Genomic DNA, 25,890 nt, shown 5'->3' with positions numbered 1-25,890 from the left:
GGGCTCAGTTTTTCTACCTGCATTTACTTAATACTACGAATTTACAAAGTAAAATAACAATGTTGTTATATATATTGTCCATTTGTATGTTGATTTTAAGGATCTGTCTGTTCCCAGAGTCTCCAACTGCAATCAAGAAGCTCAATGTGGCTGCTACAGTATTTGCTGAGAGAAACATGATTGCAGCCAAAGTCATCAGTGTGGACCTGAGACTGTGATGCTTCGCCTTTCAGCACGACAATGCTGGACGGTGCTTCTACACAGGAGCCGTCTATTAAAGAAAGACTTCAGTTTCACTGGTGTTAGTAAGTTTTGATTGCGTAGTTCAGCATTTACTTGTGTACTGACGCTGCTTGTGGTTTACAAAACAATGCAGTGCAATTCTAGAAATATCTGATTGTGTACAACTTTTTTTTACTTCACTGCTGTACTTCTTATTAAATCTAAATCTATTAAATGTATATGTTTATTACTTACTCCACACTAAAAAAGCCTGTGCCTAAGTGTGCGTTAAAGGCAGTTCATGTTAGGCCTGATACAAGCAGTGGCAGCTCCTACATCATGTCGCACCCACTTCCGCTTCTTCAACACCTCGGCTGTCACATAACTTAGAGGAGGAGACCTATGGCCTTACCTTTAAGACATGGAGGATTCTTCACACTGCAGGAAGGGCCTCCTCCTGAATTTTTGTCGAAAGAAACTGAAATATTGGCAATTGCAAACTTCCTACAGACCTAAAGAGGGTTCAGCAAATGCAGTTTAAACTTGTCTTTTACAGTCATGTATATGTTTGTGGAGATAACAAATATCAGTGTGTGAATATATTCCTTACCATTCAACTACATCATATCTAAAAGAATGTTGCATTTACTGTACTGTATGTATCTGTAGTTGCTGTAGTTGTCTACATGTGTGGGTCTATGTCCTCATTTCTAAACTACTAGTTAGGTTTAGATGACTGGTGACACAAACAACTGACCCTTTGTCCTATTTTACAATGCAGTGAGTTAAGGATGTTCTTGTTTTTATTTGCTAAAATATATAGTGAGTGATCCACGATTACAGAACCTGCTGCCTCCTTGCATCAGACGCTAAGAAATGTATAGCAGCAAGTGCAAACTGTGGATTTCCTACCTCATGATTCCACTTTTAAAAGCAGTATTTATTCTCATCTCATTGGTATGCACAAACCTGTCTTGTCTGGTCAGTTCTCCCATTAGCCTGTTCCATTATTGAGTTTATTGCCCTATGCGCGGTTCTGGAGCAGAGCAAATTCTTAATATGAAAGAATAATGTAGTCATTAGCTTACTTTGCATTTTATCTCTAACATCTAAAATAAAAGTATGCAAAAAAATGAAAAAAGTCGTACAGCTGATGTTGAAACGGTATCTGGAGATCAGCTCTTAAAGGCTGACTCCACAGACGCTCCAGGCTCTAGCAACTTTCTGAGCAGTGCTCTGCATTGCATTTACTGTAAATGTCTTCCCTGCATTCATAGAAGACGTTAACGTGCCTTCTGACTAGAGTTTTACATATTTTGGATGTATTGTTATTCATAAAATTTGCATCTGAAGATGGGGTCTCCATAGTACGCTTATTGTGTCTTTTCAATTACGTGCTGATGGCAGTTAGCTTTAGATATGGATTCAGGTGCCCATCCAACAAAGCATCCTTCCTTCCATCCATCCATCCATCCATCCATCCATCCATCCATCCATCCATCCATCCATCCATCCATCCATCCATCCATCCATCCATCCATCCATCCATCCATCCATTCATCCATCCATCCATGCTCCCTAGAAACCACGCTTCCTGGTAATTGTTGCATTTTTGTTTTGCATTGTTTGCTTCCGGCCTGTCGGAGGACCCTTTGTTTCTGTTCTGTCTTCTTTGTTGGTGTGATGTCATTTCCGGTTTGTCCCCTGGTTAATCATGCTAGATAATCACCTACACCTCAATCATACTTGTATTTAAGGACTCACCCTCACTCTGTTTTTTGGTTGGGTTCATTCGCCTTTTTGTCATTTTACACAATCATGTTTCCTCCGCTTCTGATTTTGATCATCTCTGTATTTAACGACTTCTCACCCCATCCATCTTGTCAGTTTTTCTCGCTCCTTGCAAGCATTGGGTTTGTTATTGTTTTGCGTCTGCGTATTTGTATTAACATCTTAGTGTCCTGTGCGTATCACGTCCCTATCTGTTTTTGTTTCTTCTGAGTTGATCTTGTGCCCTGTGACCTATGGCCTAGTCTTTACTTGTCTGTACAGTATTACCAGCCATTGTTAGTCATAAACTTTTTGTTGATGTCAGTGGTGTATTATTTGCTACTTTGTTACCTTGTCTAGAGTCAGTTGTGTGTACTCATTGGTTGTGAGACCCTTTGTTTCTGTTACTTACTGTTTTTGTTATATTTTGTTCCCCCAGTCTGAGTTTCATTGTTTGCTATAAGAACAATGGAGTAACTTGATGTGTGTATCTATGGCTTTAACACTAAGCTGGTTATCTCTGTTGATATAATCACTGACCAGACGTTCAGTTTTTTTCTTTCAGGAATTAATTAAAGGAATTGTTTCAATTCATTTTGTTATACTGTAAAATTCTATAAAAGTCCGAATCAATTTGTTGCCATAACAATAAACCTCAGTGTTCAAGCAGTAACATTACAACAAAAGCCATAGAGTATTTCCTCACTTCCTGACCTGTCCTCTGCATTCGAGTAGGCTGTACCTCATGAAAGTACTGTAGCAGCTCTGGGTAAAACTGCTCTAAAATGAAGAACAACTATTAATGTCTTTTGTGGTGTCATTTGCACTGTAATTTCAGAATGCAGGTTTTCATCAGTGCAGTAAGGAAGTCATCTGAAGTGGGTGTATTTGAATTACCAACACTGTCAAAGTTCAAACAGTGAGCTGCTAAATTACCGCTGCTTCGTTTAGTTTGAATGAAATAACCGCTGGTATATACAGTAAGGACTTATGATCCTACAAATGATCACAGCGCTGCCCTTAGTTATGCAGCGCTGAGGTCCTCTATTTGCTGTCAAAGCTTCAGCATCAGTGCAAATATCAGTGAATGAAACCCAAATCTCACTTGAGCCACAAGTGCAGCTTTCTGCGCTCCGTTCTCCTCTGGCTTTATCTGTCTGTCCCTGTCATTTATCAGCAGCAGCTATCAGCTGCTTCCTCCAGTCCTAGCTGATGTATCTGACACTGATCATCTGGAGAGTAACTTAGCGCATTTAAAGGCCTCTTTCAAAGTCTATTGTCGCTAATGGGGTCCAGCAATAAACTCGAGAGTAAAATTAACTGCTTTGCTTGTAATGGCCTGCCCAACCCTTCCCACTGGAAACTGAGTGCAAATGTGACACAGAAGCTGAATACATCTGTCTGTCACAAGGCAAAAATGCAAAGCGCTATTAGTTTAACGGTTTCATGGATACAGCGTAAACAGGAGGCCATAACACAAATACACATACTATACATCAGTAATTAAAGTGGTGAATCGAAATCCTTGAAGAGAAGTAGATCTTTGTGAACGTTTCATAAACTGTATTTTGCTGTCTTTATTATCTGTGGAGGTAAAAAGGTTACAAAGGTAAACACAGAAAAAACAACAGGTTGTTTCATAATGAAATTATGTGTACCAGTGCTGGTTTAATTTATCACCAGTGCGCATGGAAATATTTTCACAATTTGATATGTCATCTAAATCTTGAACAGGGTTTTGCAGGTTTTGTGTTGTCAGATAAAGATTATATTACTGTGGTAAATAACATTTTTAATTGTATTGGGGTTTAGGAAATGTTGCAGCTTTTCTGGGGAAAAAAGGTCCAAGTCTGGTCTCTCGGGTTGGCATTATCACTTACATTCTTTTTTTTCAGGAATTAACAAGTAATGTGCTACAGTAAATCTTGTTATAGAATTTTATAAAAAATCTAAATCATTACAACCAAAGCCATACAGTATTTCCTGACTTCCTTCCTCTCTCTCTCTTTCTCTCTCTCTCTCTCTCTCTCTCTCTCTCTCTCTCTCTCTCTCTCTCTCTCTCTCTCTCTCCTAAACTGTCTTCTGGATTTGAATAGGTTGTACCTCATGAAAGTATTGTAGGAACAGTAAACCTTGCTCTAAAATGTAAAATTCAACTGAAATGGAAGGACTATCAATACTGTACAGTGTGTCTTTTGTGGTGTCTGTGACTTCATTTACACTGTAATTTCAGAATTCAGGTTTTCATCATTGCAAGGAAGTCATCTGAAGTGGGTGTATTTGAATTCCCAACACTGCCCACAATTATGGATTATTATTTTTGTTTCTTATCTAATCATATCCATCCTGACTCAGTGTTTTACCGATAGTTTGAATACAAACATCACAGCGTACTGTACTAGTGTCTCCCCTGTGGCCTCTCCAGGCAACACAGCCGGTGGATCAAATCTTTATGTTTGTCATTCTAAGTAATGTACTGTAAGTAAGAAGTGCCAGTTCAGCAACAAACTCCTGTCGTCTGAGCGTCTCTGTTCACATCTGACTTCTCTCCACTGTACTCTTTTTGAAACTTTGCACTTTTAGCTTTGGTTCAAGCTTGTTTCTTTTGGCTATTGAGTGTTGCAAGGTGATTTAGACACAGTGAAATACTCTGAATTTAACATGGGCATCAAATGCCTGAAGATCTGGACTAATGTCATGATGATGGATATGTCTTAAGTATGAAGTGGCGCCAGCTCTGTTTAATGGATTCCCGTGAATGAAAACAAAGCTAAAATATGCTAAAGGTACAATAATTTTGTCTGTCGCTGTACCCATTAAGGTTCCAGGACACTAAGTTAGAATCCCATTGCATCATGAGAGCAGCTTGCTTTTTTAAGTGACATGCTTCATGCAGCAGTGTGGAATGATGCAACAGTACCACTGGTTATGGAAACAACAGCAGCGGTGGTGATGTGTGCTGATTTATTTAGCACTGTGTAGTAGTAGTAGAAGTTACAGTTTGCATATCTACAAAACAGTATAACCAGTAAGCATACTAAACGATGAGGATTACGATCTACACGTAGTTTGTCATATCATATCATACTGTATATATGCTGGCAAGGCCAAGATGAGCTGATTTATGCTCCCACAGACCTGACTTCCAGGTTTGGTCTGGCAACTGGGAACCAGCAGGATCCTTGTTATGGCAAGCAGTAATAATGGGAGAAGAGCTGGGGATGTTGACCTGGGAATGGACTCTGAAAGTGAGAAAGTATCAGCTGGGGAGGCAAATCTAAGGACAAGCAATGTGTGGGTCGAACCATTACCTATAGAACATGTGGGAAATCATCATTTTCACAAACTCCATGGACTCAGGTGGGGTTTTTTAATTTTGAGATACCTCACGTTAGTCAACCAGCTGCTGTCTGGTGATACAGTAAATGCTAATTTTGCTAGACAGCTTTTGAAGGAGACACTTTCAGGTTTTAAAAACTGCTAAAACCATGCAGGAAGGCACAGGGTTGCTCTGTAATGACTGAACTTTTGCACAATGTAAGGTGAAAGAATCCCATCGTTGTCTTTATTCCAGTTTCAACACAAAAACTGCAAAAACACTGAACCTTATCAGCTTTACTTCCATAAAACAGAATGAATCCAATCCCACTGTCTGACTTCTCCTGCCGTACATTACGTAACTGCTCTGTGATGTTTCTGCCACACATTTGAGTCTTCCTAACAAAGCAGAACAGAAGCACAGAGACGAGGTGAGGGTATTGCATGAGTTGGAAGCTGCTTACTGAGGCGGGAAGCAGCGGGGCAGTCAGTCTGCACTTTCCTCAGATTACTCCAGTGAATAAGATCAGCTACCTTAAAGAGATGGGTTCTTTCTTCAGCGCTGGCCCCAAAGCCCCTTAAATGAAAACTGTGTCTCACACTCACATGCACACATGGTAGTGGGAGCATAATGGAATTTGACTTATACACACACATCTGCATGTTATTTACAATATCACTAATGTAATCCTAAAATAATACTGATATAACACTAATTTTGACTTCTTAAAAATGAGTTGTTAAAGAACTCAATAGAGTAATCCTAGTTATGTTGAGGTTCACCTGTCACTTATTTTTTTCTGTTGCAGAAATTCACCCTACATCGCGGCAATCTGTGGTTTATAGTTCTTGTGACTTATCTTAGTTTAACTGACGTGAATGGCATCAATCCATCAATCATGATTTGCATTTGTTGCCTCATTCTGCATTAAATAGTTTCAAGTTTGTCCACGTTTGTCCACCAGGCTTAGTTTCATGAAGTCTGTTGCTCATATTGTAGGTGTTTGATAAATAAGTTAAGTGCATTGTTGCCCTGATTGTATTTTATTATAAACAGCTGATGAACTTGCAAAGGCAATGTCACGCAAGTCCACAACTGGCTCTGTACAGTCTAGTGTCTAACCCTGTACTCTGTAAAGGTTCATTTAATGGATGACGTAGTAGACGAGGAGAAGCTAATACTCAGATGAGCGTTCAGGCCTTAAACAGTTTCTGGGAAAAGGCTGATCCTCCACTTTTGGTGGCTTCTCCCTCTGTGCCAGTTTCTTTTTTCTCAAGTGCATATAGACAGTAAAATATTAAATTAAATTAATAAATAAAAGATATATCACTAGGCAAATTATTCTTTTACTTGACTATGACCTGTTGCCAGGTTTCTTTAGGGCCAGACATGTTTGTTCTTAATTTTTACAAGAAAAAGACAGATAAACTGATATATACCGTACTTTTACATTCAATTTACAATTCACAATTTATGTTTGCTTAAATAAAATCATTAGGTTGGATAGATTACTTTTAAACCCCCTTTTCATGCGCCTGAAAAACTGAGGGATTCAAATGAAAGCTGGTCTTCAACCCTTTGGAGTATATGTAAATGGTTGGGCACTTTGGAGCAGGTACAACACTTAGGTTACACCACAGCTGTCAAATTCACTGTAGATCTACATGGTAAATAGTTATACACTGTAGAACTCTCTCCTAAAGAAATAATCTTCCTCCTTGCCTGGGTTTTTCCCTTTATAAATACAAGCAAATACCTTCCAGGTGTATGCTGAAAAAAATAAATCACAAAAGGGATCCAAAGAATGAAGCCCTGTGTATTTATATATCAAGAAATAAATCAAATAGCATTAAAAACCAATATATGTAACCTATTTTTTATACATTTTTGATATTTCATTTTGCCCCCTTCAAATCCGCCTGTGCCCTGTGACCCACAACTCTGGCCTGCTTTAGCCTACAGACGCCAGACAGGGCTCAAATAAAGAACGGCCCTATAATACTATATTAGCGTTCACTGTAACCTATAAGATTATATCTGACAATTTGGGACAATATGTAATAGGACAATGTTCTCCGTTTTCATTTTACACTCTGTTTTCATACGGCACTTATGGGGTTAATTTCACGAGCCTGGGGGGGGGGGGGGGGGGGGGGGGGGGGGGGGGGGGGTTCTCAGGGGGATGACCCTGACTGGCCCCTGCTAGCTGACGCAACCTCATACTTCGGCCTTTTCCGGCTTTCTCGGGCTCAAACGAAGCGTAACGGACATGACGTCCATCTTGAATTTTCCGTATTAGTTTCGGTTTCCTCTGTAGCGAGTTATGGCTCATAGAAGAGGAGAAAAAAAAATCGCTCAGGAGTTGGAGCAGAACACTTGCAGTTTTCAGAACATTGTGGATGTACCGTGTGTTTTGGACTAAAACGCTTTACTGGATTATATTCGCTGGACCGTAACGAACGGAGTGACACCAAACACAACGTGAATGTCGATGTATGGGGTCTAGAAAGTCGTCAAAAGTAAGTGATGGAAAGTTTCTGGATTTATGGTTATTGGGTTTTGAGGTTTTGGTGACTGCGCTGTGATTGTTGTTGCTGGGAATAGTTTGTGTCTAAGCTTTCAGGTGATATGCAACATGACAAACGGAAGCTGTTTTGTCGAGCTCGGTGTAGTGCTTTGTGACTGCTCGGTGGTTCTGATGACCCGCCGCGGGCCCTCGGAGTGGAAAGGACAAACTACACTGATCCAAAATCAGATGCAAACCTAAACTAAGTTTAAGGATGTGATGGTTTTGGGGATTTTTATGTTTGGTTTATTTTTGAATCTAGTAAAATGAGCAGAGTCGGCACCATCTACTTTCCAGTGGATGATGTTCAGACCACGCATCACATAAAGTCTGAGAATCATAAGTCTGCTATGAAATTAAAAGGCTTTAAAAGCGGAAGCAATTTTCAGACAAGTGACTGTAGTTATAATGTACAGTAGTGTGCTCTGTGCTGTGTTTTGTTATTGTCATCTGTCGCAACTCGTCTTTTTTCAGTTTATTGTGTATTTACAGATGTATTCCTGTATATTTACCTCCGTAGCACTGAATCAGATGTTTCTGGTTTGGCCTTGTTTGTGTATTAAGCTCCCAGTCTAGTGTTTAGTTTACACTCCTGCCTTAGTTCCGTGCGTTCTGTGTGGACGTTTCCAGTCATGTTACATGTTCAGTGTTACAATTACATTTCTTCGTCGTCGTGCATCCGGGTTCTCCTCTCCTGTCCGGTGTTGCTTCTCTGGCCTGAGCTCTACGTTGAGCAGGCCTGGTGCACAGAGGAGTTGAGGAGTAGGAGCCTTCCTGGAGTGTGAAGCCAGAAGTACTCGCTCCAGCCTGTATTTGCGTGTGACAAATGTTTTTTCTAACCCGTCAAAATGTGTAAAATCCTTATGATTGTGATGATTTTAAAAAGCCACAATATGCTCAAAGATATTTTTAAATGTAATTTGTATCCAAACTTTAATTTTAACGTGTTTGCAAATGTTAGGACTTAATAGATGCGGTAAAGTGAAATCTATTCTATTAACAGGTTCAGAGTGTGTGAGTGGGTGAATCAGGGGCTCTAAGGATAAAAGTGCTTCATATATGCAGCCATTAGAGTGTTTGAAGACAATTATTTAAAACTGTTTTGCAGAGATTGACCCTTTTGCTTCCTTAGACAGAAGCTTCACTTCCTCCAGTTCCTTTTTTGCTTCAAACCAGCTCTGTCTGCGCTAACAGTCTTTTGGCGTCCTATTAAGATGTTCATGTCCCGCGTCCCCCACCTCCTAACATATTGACTACTGTCTCTCAATCTGTGTCGGTTTCATTGAGCTGCAGGAGGCGTCTGCCAGGAAAGAGCCAACGAGGGCCTCATGATGAGAGAGGGGAGTGAGAAAGGGTAAGTGTAGTACATCAACAGGTCTGTGTAGCAGAGGCAAACTGCAGCGGCAGCACATTACAGCTGCAGTCAGCTGTTTGTTGTTTTCATTTTAACTTTAAGCGGCTCTCCAAAATTAATTCATCATAAATATGTTCGACTTGCACATTAGGTTTTGTTTCCAATTACTCCAATTACTTTTTCCAATTACTTCATTACTACAAAGATGTGCCCATGTCATGTATGTGTAATAATTTTCAAATCTACCACTCTCCAGGAGACCACAGATCAGTTAAAGCAAACTGTGACACCAATGGTGATGAATAGCATCCTTAATAACTTTGGTTCAAATATTTCTATCACGACTAAGAAAAAAATGAGCTGCAGCACTAATTCCAAACATAATCCCTTTACAGATGTGGCATATTAATGATAATCCACAGTGATTTATTACTGCTGGGAATCAGACCGGATGGTCTCTGTAACATTATTAGTATTAATACTACTCAGAGTTTTAAAAGCATGTCATTTACAAATTAGTTATTATACATGATATTTATATTAGGTTTTATTATACAGTGTATATATATATATTTTTCAACCAGGTAAAATAGGGAGGTTCCACAAATGTGAATCCTATGACAAGTGATTATTTTTAATTATTTGTTTCTTTTTACTACTACAAAGTACTGTAATATTTGGAATGCTTCAACTTTGTTTGCAAATCAAAGCACCCCAACCTTTCAACTGTGTTTTATTTAGACATACATTTTGAAATATGTGAGATGAAAGAAAGTTTTGAGCCTCTTGTTTTTGCGGTTGCTAAAATAATGACGGGCAACCACATGCAAACCCAACGTGTTTTTCTCTCAAATCTAATAGCTGAGATTAAACTAAATTAATCATAACGTATGACTCAGTTTAGACTTTTCATTCATTATTCACTTCAGCTTCAATTAGCTCCCTCTCCCCTTTGTTAAGCACACAAACACTCAAAAACATAATGTCTAAGCGCTTGTGTTTGACTCCTCTTGTTATGGTTGCCCCTTGGCATATGTGTCAGAATGCATTACTCACTTCCCAGCCCGTCAACAGCACGGCGACTGCAGTTAAGCAGCAGTCGGCCCAATCCTGGGAAAGACTTAGCAAAGACGTTGATGGCTATCACACCACAGTTGCCAAGAGTTTACTGCCGACAGGCTGACAGATTGCCAAAATCCCTCTGCAGCCGCACCGCCAATCTTTCGCAATAGTTCAAAGAACTGTCACAAGCCTCCCACTGAGTCACTGTAGCGCTCAGTGAAGGGTCACTCAGTACTTAAACACAACAAATAGTGCTGCGCTTCCACTGACTTAAAGTTTTCTGTCATTCAAGTGCAGTTTGTTTAAGAAGAGCAGGTGAGGGGACAAAAAGGAATGCCTTTCTTAGCCAGCTATAAAATAATTCATTACAAACAATTAACTTCAATTTTATAGCCATTTAGATTTAAATTGAATTTAACAGGCAGTGGTCATTTGTCCATGTAACTTACACATGTCTGGGAGCAACAAGTAAGCAGCAAGCAATATGTTAGAGATGCCCAGACATTCGCCAAAAAAGGCACTCAGAGATTAAGACTGTTTTTTTTGTAGCGAGATATGGGCCCATATTTATGATGCATTTTAAAATAACTCGGTATTGTTGACAGAGTTGGGCTTGTGGGTTCAGAAAGTGGAAAATTTAGCCTGTCCTAAAAAAGGAACCATGTGTGATGAGCCTGCATTTCATTGCTTTGCTGTGTCCAGGTGTGAGGTCACAGTGACAACCACTAATAATGTGCCGCTCTGTAACTACTTTGATAATGTACTGGCCTGTTACACCTAGTGTTTATGGACGAGGTTGATCCAAACTAGTGTGGAAAAAAGAACTGCCAGTTGTATTATGTTATTAGTAATATAATTTTTTTTAGTTAATCTTATGTTATTTTAGAATTTTAAAAGTTAAAGTTTAAAAAGTGCAGTTCACTTTTAACCCAAACAGCGTATTATCTTAGATATAATTAGGTATTTTGAAGTTGCACTATTAAATGAGCATGGTCCCATTTTTGTCATGGACATGAACATAATAAAAACGATTACTTTATACACAGACTGAAATTAGCTGATGAGACAAGATCAGTGTCAAGTACCATTGCTGTTCCAAGGAAAAGACCTGAGGTGTCCGCATTGCCTGTGATAATTAAGGCTTTATATATTTTAATGAAATGTATCTATTACACCTTCTTTTCTTGTAACTGTGATAGTAAGAATAGACTTTGGTTTTCATCTGTACCACTGACAACATTTTCTATGCTTAGCTTGTTTATCTGCCACGTTGTGGTAGTCGGCATCTAACTGAAGCAAATGAACTGGCAGAGAGCAAAATCAGATGTAACGTCGCCTGAAAAGGCGGTAGGCTGGACACTTGCTGGACCTCGTTAGAACATTATAACGAGGTGTTTCTCAGTTTGACCTATTTTCTGTCTGGTTCTCAGAAATCTGGAAAATATAAAAGGAGGACTGAATGCTCTTCAGTCTTATTTCGTCTGTGTCCAAACACACCCTGCAGCCACGTAACAGTACAAAAATACTGAGGAGCAGTAATTATGACAAGTGCCAATCCAGAGGGATTTGGGTCACATACTGTAGTTGTGGAAGTCTTTGATGGGAGAGTGCTTATGCCACAAAACCCAGGACAGGAGACTGATAAGTGTGATCAACCTAGTGATTAACCATCCATCCATCCATCCATCCATCCATCCATCCATCCATCCATCCATCCATCCATCCATCCATCCATCCATCCATCCATCCATCCAACGCCAGTCGTAGTTATCACAAATATGTTAGGTCCTTTCATTTGCACGTGCTAACAATTTGTTTTATATTCTTATCACAACTCATGTTTTATCTGTGAAACACCTGTTTGATACAGAACTTTATTAAAAAAGCACAGGACTTTAATCAATCTGACAGGTCTAAAAAATGTCTCATAAAATACTAAACTATATGTTTATTTTAAATACATGCTACACAGTGACTGGGGGCTAAATTTAATAAATGTATTTTCTGCTTTCTGTTTAGCTGGGAGCTCAGAGCGAGGTGACTCACCGAGGACAGGCGGTGATAAGGAGTTTGATTAGGGACACATTCATTATTTAAACGTTTGTAGTGCATGTTTACCAAAAAGCACATTCACATTACGTTACTGCCGGCTTGTTGCATCGTGGCATCTACATCAGCGCTGCAACTAACTGGCCTGTAGGTGAAGCTGGATGCTGTGGTGGAGTATCAGCTAAACATGCAGTACTGCCCAAAGCACTGCAGGCAAACAGATTCACAGCATGTTCACACATACAGTAGTACAACTCTTTTTTTAATATAATGCAATGAGCTGTGTAATTGAAAACAACACTACTTTTGTGAGAACCCAACAAAAGGGAAAAAAAACACATTTTTATTTATTCAGTGTTTGTATGAATTAGTAAATGACCACCGGGAGTCATAGGTTTGACATTGTTCTGATATGTCCACATAATAATATTAAATAAAATTACATGAAGACCTAGTCACACACTGTATTTTATTTGAAAGCATAGCAATAACTTTCCTAACAACCATAAGACTATAAAGGATTTACTTTCCCATACTCACTGGTTCTTTCCAGTAAGAAGCAAAACAACAAAAGTCCTCTACGAGATAGAGGGTTACGTGAGGGATGAACAGTCCAGCTAATGTTGTGGCTTCGACCTGTTAGTAGAACCCATAGTGAAATGAGCATCCAACTTCACCTTCCTTTGCCCTCTTCCTGAACAAGAGGTTGTTCATAGAAACAATGAACATGAAATATCTAAAATAGGTTTTCACTTAGTTTAAACTAAAGCTCACATCCAAAAGTTTGACCTCTAAAAACAACTAAACATGTGACTGTGAAAAAAAAAATTGTTGAGCCAAATTTGTGTAATCCTGTCATGATAATCAGCTTTGTTCACTCTGTCTTGATTTATTACTGGGTGAACTTACCTGTGGCCTCTTTTCATGGCTGACAAGTTAATTTATTTGACAACCTGATTTTCTCTTTTATTAAACCAGGCGAGCTTAATATGTCTATAAATGACATAATTTATTCGCAGTTGTCAGAGCTGTCCCATTGTTAGGAAAGAGGGCAGTGATAATCAGAATAATAATATGGGAGCTTGTACTGTAGCATGGTAAATATTAGCAAAGAACCAAAATATGTGTGACAGTGTTTCATTTGACTACGATTAGTTATTCAAAGCATACAGTGAGTGTAGAATATTCTGATGAAGGGGGATCGGGGATCTGTCTGTCATATCCTGTTCACCTACTGGTAGTTTTGTCACCTCAGCGTGAAGTCTGTTTATACGACTCGAAGTAATTTACACACAAGCAGCGACGATGTGAAACACTAACCACCCACTTGCGCTTCCATTAATGACACCGAGGTGGAACAGCATTTGTAAAGTACAAAATGAAAATACAGTGGGTGTCCATTAGGGGCTCGGCGCTGTTAATCATCTGTTTACATCCTCCGTGGGTTACTTTTAATTTATTACTGTGTTTAAAAAGGCCAGCACAATAGTGCGCACGTGCAGACACACACACACACACACACACACACACACACACACACACACACACACACACACACACACACACACACACACACACACACTGTAGATACATCTATTTATGTCAGCCCTAAAATCACATCTTAACTCTCAAACAGGCCTTCACAGAAAGATAGAGAAATATGTTTTTTTGTTCCCATGCATAGTCTCAATGCCCCCCCCCCACACACCCACACACACAAACAAACTGATCACCATTCAGTCACTATTCACTGTTGATCACAGCACATCCATTGTGTATCTATTGTCAATCGATATATAGTAGCAGCACTGCCATACAGTAACTGTACACACAATTCTTGTGTATACAGTATATAGGTATATAACATATGTAATGTTAAACAATTAATCAGTTACTACGTACTATGTATACTGTAGATAATGTGTATATACTACAGTACATACTCCTGGTTCATGCTGCCTTATACTGTACATACTGTACATATAGACCATATAGACCAGATAGATAGACCATTTTGTAAGTAACAATCTCTAAGATGTGTCCTCTCCTTTAAATCTTCTGTATTTAGGGTCAAACAAATTCACTTAAATTGCATTTCTGTATTTTTTAAACTGCATCACTCTGGAAGAAATACTATGCAGATGTCTGTATATAAGATGTGTATCCTAAACCCAAAACTGGATTCATTTTTTTTTCTTTGTTCATAAAACTATTACATATAAACTGCAAACCACATATTTCTGGGATATTATCTTCATATAAACTGTAAATGAATAAAAGGTATCCATTTAACCTCAGCACGAATAAAGATAAAAATTAAGCTTTTTGGTGACATAGGAATCTCCTTTTGATCCAAAAACAGCTGCTGGCTGAGTGTAACGGTTTGATGCGCAGTTGGAACTCGGGCGTAAGGGATTTTATCAGAGACACGCAAAGTTGCAGGAGTTTTGGGACTAAAACTGAAACTTCTCTCTCTGGTCTACTGCAAAATACATGCATTTGAACTCACAGAAAGCACCGTGCATTTAAGCTGTCACTGCACTGTTCAGATCAAAGTTTAATTAACCCAGTTTTATTAATTAAGTGGATTACAGCAGCAGCACGCATGATGTGGGAAAACAAAATAAATACTGTTCAAGCTGCAAGACATATTTTAAAACATTAAATAAGTTGTTGCCTTCATGAGCAGGAAATGCAACTCATCAAATCAGACACATCAGACTTTTAAGCCATGTTTACTGTAAAGGCACAGCAGGAAAACCTGTCATCTTTGGATCAACCTTTAGATGCCTTGCAAACAAAAACATCCATCTTTTGTATGAGGAGAATTGTGGCTGCATCAAGGTGAAATTTAAAACCGCTGAAGCAAGACCTGAGACAGAAGCAAGTGTGTGGTCGGATTGTCACATTGTGTTAAGACAAACACAGGGTTCCTGTCAGGTTATATTCAAGAGTTGTTGAGGACTCCTACCCAGTCCTAAACTTTAAACTGCTGAAAGAAGAAAAGTATCGGCAGCACAGTTGCTATCATTTAACTGTAGATTGACAGTGTTTTAATGTCATTGTGTAGCACACAAGTAAAATACTTAATAATAAAAATAATTAACTAGTTTATTTGCATTTTTTTCAGAATATAGATATTTACACATGATTATTATACTTTTAATATTATTAAATACAGTATGTTCTGCTTACACTACTTTTGCATAAGCATTTAATTCATTGATTGCTAGCTAACATGGCTGCATAGAATTTTATTGTTTGGAAAACGTGTTATTTCATAACTTAAAGTTATGAAAATCACTAAATTACACAGTTGTGTTTTCAAATTGGGACTTCAATTTATAATTTGCAATAACTGAGCTTCCAAATGTTTTTCAAAATATGCTTTAATAAACCTTTTCAAAAAGCTTTATCCATGCAACACCTCAAACCTCTTCAAAAATAAATAAATTATTGTTCTTATAAATTTCAGACATAAAAATTAAATCGATGGTCTGTCTGTCTAGAGTCTAAAAAGTTAAACTTAAAAACAAGTGTGTCAGTGTATAACTGTATAACTAATGTGGCAGGATTGTCCAATTGTTGAGGTCAACTTTCCTGGTGGTTTTTCAACCATCACAAGTCACAATTTGACTGGCTGAACACACACATCTGGGTGATCAGCAGTGTGTATAGGAAGAGTTTGAAGTTGTCTCTGAGCAGGACAGTGACCTTTGAGGAGCAGGATTAAACACCACTGAATTAAGGTGTACATGAATTACCAAAGTAAGGCCTCGTGGAAAAAAAAGAGAGACTGAAAAATGACTTGGTCAGTCGACCCAGTGAACACGTAAATAAGTGAATATCTATCTTTTTCCAGGACTTTGCTTCGCGTAGCCTTGGTGCCCTTGGTGCTCTTAGCTCTGTGCACGTGCACTGTGCAAAGCCATGTGAGCCAGTTCCTGCGTTAAAGTTAGGTTAAAGTCCTGAATTTTATGTAATGTCAAGTCCTGTGTTAAGATTAAAGTCTAGTTTTAAGTAAAGTGAAGTAAAGTCCAAGTCTTATTAACTTCCAGTCCAGTGTCAAGCAAAAGTCATGTTTATGTCATGTTTGCCTGGTCACAGCTGCCATTCAATGGGTTAAGAGCTACAAGAGGTGATAAATGATTTAGACCATAATTGTCAGTGTGAAAAAAGACAGGTGAAGCTCTGTCAGACCACGTTCTTGCCTATTTGGGGGGGCGTCAGTGTTGCTTTTATGTAAATACAGTCTATGTACTGTACAGTAGACAACTGACTGAGCTATAGATACTATAGATCATAGTATGTAAGTTTAGTCAATGACAGCTTGTACTGAACTGAAGCAGTGTTCAGTGACTTTTAAAACATTTGGCTGAATTGGAGGCAGCACGGTGGTGCACATACACACGGGTTTCTTTCTGTGTGGACTAATAAAGTTCCTTCCCACAGTCTTTGGTCGCCTGTAGGTGTGAGAGTGAGTAATTGTTTGTCTCCATATGTGGCCCTGGGTCCAGGGTGTACCTTGCCTGGCGACAATTGGGACAGGCTCCAATACCCGCAACCCTTGTTAGGACAATGTGGTAGAAAGTGAGTGAGTGACTGAATCTGAGCAGCTACATGTAATAGAGATTTAGGTACTTGATCATAGAAGAAGAAAGGTGGGCAGGAGGGCTGTTGTTAAATGTGTTGACTTTGGCACAGATACTTTAACTTCCACGGAGTGCTTTTGGTTTTGATCAGGTGGTTGTAAAAAGGTTTCAACAACTGTCATTCACTGCCTTTGGCTTAAATGAACCAATGGTTTATTTATTGTTTTTTTTATTCCCTGTGTTTCTCCATTAATTGGTCATGAAATGTTGTACAAAACAATCCATGCATCCATTCACTATCCTAAGTATGTAGGCTGCAGCTCAGGTATCATTTGGGGAAGGAGGCAGCATTCACCTTGGACACATTGCCAGTCTATAACATGAACAGAGAAAGTCTGGCCACAAAGTATTTTTTGCAGGACCACTTCGACTCAGCCAAATCCTACTCCTTGTGTGAACAGTTCTTTTGTAGTCATTGCATCTATATTGAGTCAAGGGTCTAGAGTCTGAATGGGCCCCTTCAAAAGGAAGCTTTGGGGTCTCCAAAGGTATCTGTGCTCCTTGTAATGTACAGGTATATTGATCTTTGTCAGTGTTTGTTAGTCACCACCATAAAAACTGCTTTCTAACGAGAAAAAACATTCATCTTCACACCCCTTCACAGTTTTTCGAGGAAAAACATCTGTGAATTGTTAATACTATGGTAAAATATTTAGCAGTAGTATGCATGTTAGGATAAAAAAAACACCAACATGAAAATAAGCTTTACTCCCAGTTTCCTTCACCATTAATATGTAGAAAGGCTGTGCCTCATGAAGACATACAGTAAAAAGCCATTACAGCTCAACTCAACTTAAAGATAAGAGGAAAAACAGGTTTGGACCATGATCACGGGGACAGTTCAGACCTCCAGCCTTTGGAAGAGCTGGGGTCTCGACTGGTGGATGCTTCTTCATTGGCGTGCCTTCCATTTCCCTTCTCTTGTCAGGCGTGTGAATCACGTTCACCTCTTTCCAGATAAAGTATTTAAGGACCTCCCTCCATATGTTCTCTGTCAGTCTGTTACTCCAGTCATGTTGTGCTCGTCATTTGTGTGTGTACCGACCTGTTGTGTCTGAGTGTTCTGTCTTGTGCGTCCCTGTTTTGTCAGTTTATCCTGTCTGTCTTTCTTTTCTGTTGTTATTCAGTCTTGTTTAAAGAGTTGTGTACTTTGGTTTGGTCCGTACTTCCCTTGTTTCCTGATTTCTTTGTTTCTTGGTTAGATCTTTGATAATGTTGTCTTTTTCATGTACCTATATGTTGGTTGTTTTATCTAAACTGTAAATACTGATATAGATATATGGACATTTTCACAAAACTCTGCCTAAAATGATGTATGGGCAGACAAGAGTGGGACATAACATGTGACCAAGCAGTGATTAGCAGCAAATCCCAACAAACACAACATGCATTAACCAAAAGCTGCTCAGAATTGTTTAAATATTCATAAGTGCCGAAAACATGTGAACATGGTGCTTTGATGCATAAATATGTGCCAATAAACAGTTAATTACATCCCTTCGGACACTTTTTTTCAATCACATTATCGTCCCAACTTATTGAATACCAAATCATAGTCTTGCATTGTCACTTATTTATAGAAATTCACTTGTATAAAGTAAAACAACTGACTATTAAATATTGAAAAGGAGAAGCTTATTGTATACAGTATGTAGAGTTATTGGAATAGCTAAAAATAACAGTAGATTTTCAGACTTATGTAACATTTAAAAAGGTGCTGTATGATTTATCTGCACTGGCCTTAACATTTAAATAAATATAAATACTAGAGTCAGCCATTAGTTGGCTTCTTCTAATGTGTTTTTTCTTTTTCTGTTTTGGTGAGTCACCCACTGCAGCTGTTTTTATAATCCGTATGCAGAGTCGTCTTTTCCCAACCTCACATGCTGTAAAAGTGGTTCATCAGATCTTCCATGTATTGATCGCCACAGAATGAACGGTATGTTGGCGAGAAACAGTTCATTCAGCCTTTGGGTGGCTGAGGCTGTTACGGTGGAGGGCAACTGTTTCCCCATTGGGATGGGTCAAACTGCAGAGATAAGTTTCCTGCACTGCTGGGATCAATAAAGCTTCAATTAATTATTTTTATTACTTCTAGTGCTGGTTCATTTGTGGTTCAACTTTGAAACTGTAAAATCTGCTTAGCACAAAGACATGTTTTCACTGTATATGAGTGCTCATTTCTCTCATTCTCAGACACAACTGCTTGTTGTATTTATTATACACACTGATTTTGTGTTCTGCTTTCATATTAACTTTGAATGACAGATGTTAAAGTGAACCTGTGTTAGGCTTTACCTTTATCTATCTATCTTCCTAGCGTTAATATTAATTACTCCACAATTAAACGACTAATGATTATACATACATTGATTAAAATCTTTGCAACAAAGCTTTAAGGTGATCACGTTGGCCACAATGTAAATGTGTTGCATTAGATGTAAAATTAATTATTGTGATGTTTTTTTTAAACATATTTAAGTATGTAATTATATTTTCGAACATGAATCCTAATGGCTTTACGTCCTAGAAATATAAATTGAAACAAAATGTGTTTGGTGTGCTTCAACCTTAGCCAGGACAAGAAATATATGCATGTACACACTCAGCCTGTAGAGAGACTTCATACGTGACAGTCTTTTTCAATTACTCCCATCACCTAAAGCAAACACACACGCACACACACACACACACACACACACACACACACACACACACACACACACACACACACACACACACACACACACACACACACACACACACACTCACTGTCGGCCAAGCGTAGCCAAACTGAGGTAGAGAGAGATTATGATGGCAAATTGTATCTCAGTCTTTTCTGTAAACCCCTGAAGCAGAGCTGGAATGAAAAACAGAATAGAAAATAGAGACAGAAAACAAGGTGGACCAGAGGGAAAGGACAAAAAACAATAGCAATTAAATAGCCATCCATATATCTGTGCCTGATGGCAGATCTGAGAGGGAATAATAAAGTTTCTCTGTGTGTTGGCAGATAAAACCTGTGTCTGGGTGTGTGTGGGGTTCAGATATTATAGAGGAGATGGAACTCGGGTAATCATCAGTGATCACTGATGAGTTTAGACTTGAAACATGGAGACACAAAAAGAAAACCAATCAAAAACCCGAGTGAGGTGGTGATACCTTGGTCCTGAGGTTGGAGAATCTCCTCTGTGATTACTAGAATGTGCATTTTGTAAATCTATTTTATAATTTGTTCATCACAAGCATAGTGTTACCTCCTTTTAGATCAAAATGTAAATCAAAGGCAACAGTTTTAATCAAGTTCGTTTCAGTATAACTGTAACAGATTGTCTAATGTATTTTGTCATCTAGGAACTACAGGAGCAGTCATTTTAATTCTGGTGTGCATTTACAAATATGCACAAAATGGGGCTTAGGTTGTATAGGGTTATTTTCAAGAATAGGCAGGAGCCCAAACATAAAAAGCATCTGACAGTTGAGTATTTGACTGATACAGTTGCTATTTTAGCTTGCAGTAACTGTAAATGATGATATATTCTTTGCCATTACCACTGTTCTTAGTTTACCTATACCACTACTGTATGTACTGTATGTACTGTATGTACTGTATGTAAGATTAATGGACAATTCAATCAGGCCCAAGTAGAAAAGACAGTAGCTTTATCTTTAGAGATAACACTAGTGTAGTTTCCTTTGCATTTTCTATGACGACCTAGAGTTTGAAGATGAGCATGTTGGAGGTGGTTTTATTTGTCCGTAAGATTATGTATTATTGCTCTAAATTTATAAATATGTATAAATACAACCTTTGTTTGGTTTCAGTGAGTCTGATCGACGTCATCCAAACAAATGACTGAAAACAGCAGCAAAGGACTATGTTGTACTGTAGTTCTGGTTGTTGCTCTTCATGGCATGCTGTTCGTCTTAGTGCTCACAATGTAAATGCTTCAACCAGAAAAGGACAGAAGAAAGATTGCCAAAGTGCTTTCTGATTTGATTTGATTGACTTTCACTTGCTGAGTGCATTCGACTAGTACTCGGCGCGGCCGTTTGAACTGACCGTACTCCACACACCCACGCACCTACAGCTAATCATCCCAATACTCTTCTGCAGAAGCCCTTTTGTCTTTCGCATTTTGACTTTGAATTCACCTTCTCTCAATTTTGTAGTGTTTGTTGCTCCCTGTTATTAAGCTTCTGTGCGAGACTTTGTTTTTTTGCCCTCTTCACATCTGTTCAGTTTACCTGTTGACACAATGAAAGAGGAAGTGTCTGAGCTGCACCCTCCCTCTTGGAATCATGAAACTCAGTCAAGCTGTTCCCTGATAGATGTTTTAAAAATACATAACTCAATCTAGCACCACTATACGCGGTTTGGATAAAGCTTTCCACAAGCAGGGACACTAAAGGTGTCTGAGCTGTGGAGCTGTGGAATTCTGCTTTAGAGAACTGCTGAAGCATGTATTGCTATTCCCTATCTCATCCTGACCTCTGCCTGTCTTCCTGGTTTTGTCTGCCTGCTCCTCACTTGATTTGTTTTCTTTTTCCTACTGCCTGCTACTATTTGGGTTTGTCCTGCCTGTATAATCTATTAGTTTTGATGTAGAGAGCTTCGTTTCAGCCTTGCATTTTCTTAAACACTTGCTTATGTGAAAGGCAGGGAAGGTTGTGCTCTTCTGCACTGTAGTTCTACAGTTCCCTTCCAAAAATATTTTAAAAATCCTAAAGTAACACATACTTCTGGAATTAAGAAATACCTTTTCATCTGTGTCAAGTGTTAAACAAAAACTGAGTTTTTTGTGGGTTAATGTATAGGAAGATTTGGGCTAGCATAAGGGAAGAGTGCATTTCTTCTTTGTGTGCTCCAGATCTGCTAACCAAGGTTAAAGTTGTACAGTTTCATCTCTCCTGGCCCAAAGCCGGTCAAAATCTGCGGACATATTAATCCTTTTAGTAATAGATGCAAAGCTGTAGAGGCATTTCTAATCCATATACTTTGGTTTTCCTCCAGCCTTGTGGAAATTTGGTGAGGAATTACAACATTCTGCACACTGCTGGCAGGTGCTGGCATTAAACCCTCTGGTCTCCCACAGGGCAGGGGTGGGCATTTCAGGTTGTCGAGGGCCACTGCCCTGCTGGTTTTCCAACTATCCCTGCCCTATAGCTACAGCACTGCTGATTACTTTGACCTGATGCGTTTACTCAATCAGCAGCTGGAAAAGCCAAAAGCCAATCAACACACCTGATCAACGTTATTGCTAGTACCTTGAGGTCCTGGTCATAAAATTAGTGATTTTTCAGCTCTGACCTGACTCACCTACCATTCCATTTCCCAGCGGGTTAGAAATATCATCCTGAACTGTGATCCTATGGGTAGTCCCATTGCTTTTTTTAAATAACCCATCTTCAGAAATACAGGAATACAAGCTCACCTGAATGCATGTATTCTGCATGAACAATCACAAAGGACAGATGTTTTCTAATAAAAAAATTAAGACCATTAACAGAGATATGAAAACACTCAAGACAGAATCAGATTAAGAGAGCTCCCCTGAAACAATACATACAGTATCTACTTGATGTTTTGTAAGAGTTAGTCTAGTTTTAAATTCTTTAAGTAACAAGTACTATTGTACTTATACCTGACTTCTTATATAATATTATTAACTGTGGATATAGCATCTCCAAATTCAATTCAGTTCAGTCTATGTATCCCACAAATCCCACTTGAGCAAGCTTTTCAATTAAAGAATCTATACAAACATTTAATTGAAAACAGACCAGAGACCAAGCACTCTGCCACTTTTGTGCTACCAGTAATACAAAAGGTGACAAAAGGTGTAACTGAAATGTATGTACAGTATGACTGTACATACAACTCACTGTCCTCTCCACAGGACTGAACACCTAGTTCGTCTGTATCGAGTCAAATTAGGGTCAGATTAGATTTGCACGTACGTAAGACTGCAGTCTTTTGGAGTGAGGGGGCCACTCTGGAAGACCTTCTTTGATTCTGTGGTGGCATCAGCCTTCCTGTACGGTGTGGTCTGCTGGAGCAGCAGCATCACAGTGAGGGACAGGAAGAGACTGGACAGGGTCATCAGAAAGTCCAGCTCTGTCCTGGGCTGAACTCTGGACACGGTGCAGACAGTGGGTGAGAGAAGGGTCCTGGCTAAACTGACATCAATCATGGACCAGGACTCTCACCCACTGGAGGACTCACTGTCTGCTCTGCAGAGCAGCTTCAGTAGCAGACTGTGTGAAGGAGAGATTCCGTGGATCTTACCTACCTGCTGCTATCAGACTGTAGAATCAGAACTGTTAACTACCTTCCACAACATTCACTCAGCCCCTGCATCAGTAGTTACCTAGTAATCTCTTCTGTACAGTAGTTGTGCAAACTCTGTACATATATATTTTATATTCTATATTTACTGTACACAATGTGCTACAAATATTTCTGTGCAACATTTTTGCAAACCAGTACAAGATTTATATGTATTACTGTGCAATAACCCTCCCAATGACCTCATTGCATTGTACTGTGCCAACACGAACTGTTCTGTTGCTGTATTCTCTAAATCTATACTTGCTGTTGTATGAAGCAATTTCCCCACTGTCGGACTATTAAGGGTTTTTCTTATGTTATCTTAACTTAAACCCATATGTAGAGACAGCGCCTACTGTTACCTACCTACCTGATAGGGGGTTAGGGTTACTGTATGCAATGTAAACTTTGCTTCATCCACATATTACCCTGTCGCTGAAAGTGCACGCTAACAGGTGAAACTGGTGTTTCATATGAAAGAGTCACCATGTTAACCGGTGACCGACTTCCGGTGAGTTGTTTTACCTGGGTGACATCCTGTTACAGTAGGTGTCCCTGTCAATGCCTTGGTTTACGTTAATCTACTGTATATGTTAGAGCGTGCGCTCTCCACGACAGCGTTTAACTTGTGTTTGGGTCATGTTTTTCTTGAATGATCAATAGCGTCTTGTCTTTTGTTGATCAAACCGTTGCCTGCCGGCAGGTGCTATCAGCTCCAGGGGAAACCGCGGGTGAAGCGAAGCAGAGTCAGAGCGGAGCAGGTCTCAGCTATCAGCTCAAAGTGAATGCCGCAAACTAAATAAATGATCACGATCTCTCAGACCAGGCTTTCTGCCCGTGTTTTTGGTATCGGTGACATCTTGAGAGATTCTGCAGCAACACTGGGCGTTACCTCTAATAGAAACACCAGTTTAACGTTCGCGCAACTGCATCACCTCCACAAATCACGAGAGTAACACTTTACACATATGAATATCAGCCGTCATGTCTGTCTGATCATTAAATAAAATACAAGTCATTAGTCAGTGGACTTGCTTGTTGCTGCTTGTGGAGCATTCAGGATCTGCTGTGCCACGTCAAAGGACTGCAACAACTTCCTTGTTCATTAGCCAATCAGAGTAGGGATCATTTTACTTGTAAATTCAGCCAAGATTTGTGCGTAATTTAAACGCCTCCATTTTTATATGTAAGCATGGTATAGCCCCACTAAGTCTACAAGTACCAATCTGGTTACTCACGCACAAATCTAATCTGACCCTAACTCCATGCATGACTCCATGCATCTGGACCTGCTCGATATAAACAAATCTCGTGCAATTTACATAACACAGGACAAAGTTTAAAACCTCAGTACTATGGCTCTAGCACTAACACTCAGCTCCAAAAAAAGTTACTCAAAAATCGAATACCAAGCTATAGGGACAAAATCTATTTAACTGCTGGACACAATTATTTAAAATAAAATATTACATTTTGATCTTATATCTCTAAATACTTATGAATTTAATTGTATATGCTGTACATGCATATACTGTACTGTATATGGACAGCCTTGCTTGACATATTCTTACATTACCATAAAGCTTAAAGATTTTTAGGTGTGTGTTTATCAAACCACTTATAAGAGGTTTATGCGTAGTCTAATCATTCGTCAACAACTAATACTACATTTGTAAATGTGAACAAACAAGTTAACACATGGAAGTAAACTATAATAAAGTATAATAAAGAATAAAGTTAAAGGTACACTGCAGATTCCATGATGTTGCTTTAAGGCAGGACAAATGTCTTCTGTCAACTGCTTTGCAAAGACAGGCACTCTGTACTGTGTTACATAAGATGAAGTGACGCAATATCTAAAATACTGTATACAGGAAAAAAATCCCCAAAAATAAAAGATCCAGTTATAAAGCTGTAACAATAAAATACTGTAGAGAAATCAATCAATCAAAGCCACCGGAGAACATAGCATTCTGTAATTTAATGGCGAGTATACAAAGCTGAGACGCAGTTACTGTGCAGCTTCACCCCGTTTGGTTCTGGAGCTTCTTCCAGCTGACTGCTTTCTATCTAATGTGCAACACAGTTGCTGCATTTGTGTTCTTCAAGCATGTCATAAATGTGTTTTGCCCCGAGGTTGTGAAATGATTTTTATGAACCAGCAGCACTTTAAAAGCTGTTTCTCATTGGGATGGAAGCCACTAGAACTTACTGGGTTTACAGTTATTGTTAAAGGTAGAAATTCTCTGTGTCTGATGGAGGACATTAATACCAACCCGCATTTCTCTAAAGCTCTTCGAAATATGAGACCTGCAGCTTTGCTTGTTTAACGTAAGAATAATGCTTATACTGTAGCTTTGCATATAGCAGTTAGTCGTCTAGCTGAGCTCAGCCATCTGAATGAGCAGCAAACTGATGCTGTGTTGATGCTGGTTTTTAGCGTACTTACTGTATAACACTTTACTGAAGGAGGCCACGGGCATCAGGGAAGACCAGTTGGGCCTGTCTTCACTCCCCATCTGCATCAGTGAGCTTTAGCTGCCCATGACCCCATGTCACTGATTC

At 39.1% G+C, this 25,890-nt stretch overlaps 1 long non-coding RNA gene across 2 annotated transcripts in view; it reads left to right on the top strand.

Moving 5' to 3' along the window:
* The first annotated feature begins 7,581 nt into the window (after window positions 1-7,581).
* The window catches only part of LOC114852715 (uncharacterized), a 35,859-nt gene continuing 17,550 nt past the window's right edge, over window positions 7,582-25,890 (top strand). Inside the window, exons 1-2 of one of the 2 annotated variants that reach the window (XR_003785433.3) lie at window positions 7,582-7,830; window positions 9,171-9,231. This is a non-coding gene — a long non-coding RNA (uncharacterized LOC114852715). Of the gene's footprint in view, window positions 7,831-9,164; window positions 9,232-25,890 lie in introns of both variants that reach the window. The other variant, XR_003785434.3, reaches the window with a different exon arrangement.

Source organism: Betta splendens, chromosome 3 (assembly GCF_900634795.4).
Source record: "Betta splendens chromosome 3, fBetSpl5.4, whole genome shotgun sequence".
NCBI lineage: Eukaryota > Metazoa > Chordata > Actinopteri > Anabantiformes > Osphronemidae > Betta > Betta splendens.
Note: the sequence above shows the minus strand (reverse complement) of the source record. Positions and strands in the feature narration are given on the sequence as shown.